Below are 3,383 nucleotides of genomic sequence, written 5' to 3' on the forward strand. Positions count from 1 at the left end.
AGGCCCTGTGAGCCCCACCCATCTCACCGAGCAGTTGGAGGCGCCTGAGGCTTGGAATTCGGGGCTGGAGAGTATAGCAGGGGTGCCAGGCTCGGCCACAGAGACCAGGAAGGAGCCTGCAGGAAAGGGCGGGAGTGGGCCACAGCCGCTGGGCTGTGGCCACGTGGACAGGGCCTGGGCTGGGTCCCCTGTGGGCCTCACCCTGTGCACTGTTACGGCTGTGGTCACGGCGTGGCCAGGAGGGGAGCTCAGGACCACCAGCGCTGTGGTTCCGGGACCAGCCTTCCGAGCGGTTCCATGGGCCCAGGCCTGTCTCAAAGTCGGTGGCTGTGTGGCGGCCTAGGGTGGGAGGTGGGGTGTCAGGGCCACTAGGCAGTGCTTCCTGCAGCCATATGGCCCCAGCTCCAGGGTGGCCCTGGCAACCACACCCCAGAAGGATCATCCCAAGGATCCAAGGTGCCCCTCCCGGATGAGTGCTAGGGTCCCCACCGAGGTGTCCAGTCTCCCTGCCTCACTCTGGGCCCCACCCTGGCCTCACCACAGGTGAGTGGGTCCTCATCAGACAGGTCCCCGCAGTTGTCTTCCCCATCGCACAGCTGCTGGGGCTCCACGCAGACCTTGTTCTGGCAGTGGTGGTGTCCCAGGGGCAGCTGGCCTGGGGGGCTGGGTGGGGCAGGGTTAACCCTTCACCGAGGCCCTGGGAGTGGGAGAGCACTTGGGGCAGACAGGGTCTGAGCAGGGGTGGGCAGGCAGGGGCCCTCCTGGGGTGGAACAGGAAGAAGCAGTGCCTTACTGGGCAGACCACAGTCCCAGAACTCTAGGTCATCTAGAGCCACAGCGCCCCTGTGGGTGGCATTTCGGGTGGCAGAGAAGGTCACCTGAAGAGAACAGGCCCTCAGGACCTAAGTCAGGGCCCAGACCCCCCCAAGGCTCCCACTCTCCAGACCCTTCCAGCTCACTCGGAAGTCACCCCGGATGCGGCCTGTGGTCACTGCCAACTCCTGCCAGCCGGGGTCCCAGGGCCCTGTGCTCTGCCACAGGATCAGGGTCTCTGAGCCATGGGTCACCTCCAGCCGCAGCTCAGCCACATCTGCAATGTCAGGGGTCCCAGGGCAGCTGCGTCCCTGCTTGTCCCCACCCGCCCTCCCCTTGGGCACCCCCCATGAGCTTTGGGGTCCAGAGTGCACCTCCAGAGGCCGCGTGGTACCAGAGCCTCAGCTGGCAGGAAGGGGCTGCGTCTCGCAGGGTTGGCGAGCGCAGGGCTGCGGTGGATGCCTCTTTCCCTCGGTGGGTTCCGACGGCCATGTACCAGCCTGGCCCAGGTGAGAGGTCAGGAGACAGGGCAGGGAGCAAGGAGGGTGTTGGGACAGAGGCCTGCAGAGACTTGCCCTGGCCTTACCCAGGTCAGTGCCCAGCGTGTGGTCTGAGTGAGGCCCAGGACCCTCCAGTGCGGCCCCTGCCCTGTCTCGGAGCCAGCTGTAGCCTGAGGTGCTAATGTCCCGCCAGCCGCAGGAGTCCTGCTCGAAGTCGCAGGTGAAGGGGTGCCCAGGGCGGGTGAGGCCCCACGGTAACCTGGGAGAGTGGGTGGTCAGATGTGCGCCAGGCCTGCTCGGCACTGGCCCTGCCCGCCCATCTGGCCTTGGCTTACCACATTGGGCCTCATCTGAGCAGTCCCTACAGTCACACACGAAGTTGCACACGGCCTGACCAGGGCTCCTGCAGTGGCTGGGGACCCAGGCCCAGCCTGGGGATCTTGCTGCTGGGAGGGTGACAGCCAGGGGACCTGGGTGCAGAGTGATCAGCCATCCCAGCCTGCCTAGGACTATTCAGTTTTGGCACTGGACATCTTTTGTCCAGGGAAGCCTCTCAGACCAGGAGATGGGGCAGGGAGGGACCAGGACCCATCAGAGAACTCCCACCCGGCTCTGGACCAAGCAGAGCATGCTCCTGTTTCCAGCCGTGAAAAGGCTGGGGAGGAGGGCCTGGGCATGTGTGGGGATGAGGACCCTGCCATGGGACACCCCAGAAAGGTAGCAGGAACCCAGTGTGCCCAGCAGTGAACTGGGCACTGGGAGGGTGACCCCAATGGGAGGCAACAATGGGCGGCCCAGGGGCCTCCACAGGCTCCGCCCAGTCCAAGGGTGGCAGACAAAGGCTGACAGAGCTGGGGGGCACCTCCTGAGCTCTCTTGTCCTAGACTGGGAGAGGAGTCTTGTCTCTTCCTTTGCTTGGCAGGCCTGAGGACCCCATGGGCTGATTCCAGGTCACCCCTGTTGCAGACCAGCCAAGGCAGTGCCTGGCAAACCACCTTCCCTTTGGGGCTCAGGCGTCAGCCCTGGTGCCCGTCACTGCCACACAGATGGTAGGCTCAGAAGCCAGAGCCCCTCGTCCTGCTTCAGGAGTGAGACAAACGACTTACCCAGTAACAGGACCAGGGCGGGCAGCAGGTGGCTGGGCAGAGGCATGGTTGGGCCAGAGGAAGCAGGGCCAGTGCGGCCACACAGGGTGCCTGGGAAGTTCTGTGCGGTTATGAGCCTGCACTGGCCCCACGCGCTGACTCTGCTGTTAAGTGGAGGGCCCCTCGGCCTGGCCCCACCCAGTGCTGACGGTGCCAAGCATAGGCCGGGATAGCGGCCCCAGGAGGGGCCTCTGACCCAGGGTCAGCTCCCACCTGCTCGGCTCCCTCAGACACAAGGTCAGGCCCTTCCACCCTGCCCTGCCCTGCCCTGCCTGGTGGAGGGGAGGTTCCCACTGGAATGGGGAGGGACCCAGGCACCCCACCAGGACTCTGCTCGGCAGTGTGGGGTGGGCAGAGGCCGCTGTGGCCTCTCACTGTGCCTTTGGCACTAGCCTGGTGGTCAGGATTCAACCAGTCCGGTAGCTGCGGGAGTCCAGCATGTGCACCAGAGCCGGCCCCTGCGTTCGCAGCTGTGGGGCACCTGCCTCTGAAGGATCACCCCTCATTCATTCACCCTGAGCATCCAGGTGCCATCTGGTGCCAGGCACAGGGTCCCTAGGAGCCCAGAAACTTCTGGTTTTCATGAAACAGACCCACACTTGGGGCAGGGCTCTTTAAGGCTAGGGAAGGAGTGTGGCATTTGGAGCCAGGCCCCGTTTGTGATTTCCCATGGTGTGACCTCGGAGCTTGTGTCACTGAGCCTCAGTGTCCCGGTCTGTAAAATGTGGTCACGACAGTGCCCGTCTGGAGAGGCTGGCCGGAGGACCAGTGAGCTGACAAAGGTGGGGATGCCCTGTGCACAACCAGCCCTGGCCCCAGGGTGCCCCTGTACCACCCCACAGAGTGCCACTGTGTCTGGGCTTCCCAGGGCAAGGCCTGAACCCATGCCGTGCCCACAGCCCTGCCGGGTGCAGGAGGGGCCCCC

General features: G+C 64.9%; 1 long non-coding RNA gene across 1 annotated transcript; it reads right to left on the bottom strand.

The window, feature by feature from the left end:
• Window positions 1-27: 27 nt before the first annotated feature.
• Window positions 28-620, bottom strand: LOC108525887 (uncharacterized). The gene is made up of 3 exons (XR_001884359.1): window positions 539-620; window positions 202-339; window positions 28-116 (listed from the first exon to the last, which is right to left on the bottom strand). It is a non-coding gene; the product is annotated as an uncharacterized LOC108525887 (long non-coding RNA).
• Window positions 621-3,383: the final 2,763 nt, after the last annotated feature.

Source organism: Rhinopithecus bieti, unplaced genomic scaffold (genome assembly GCF_001698545.2).
Source record: "Rhinopithecus bieti isolate Rb0 unplaced genomic scaffold, ASM169854v2 scaffold_30029, whole genome shotgun sequence".
Lineage (NCBI taxonomy): Eukaryota > Metazoa > Chordata > Mammalia > Primates > Cercopithecidae > Rhinopithecus > Rhinopithecus bieti.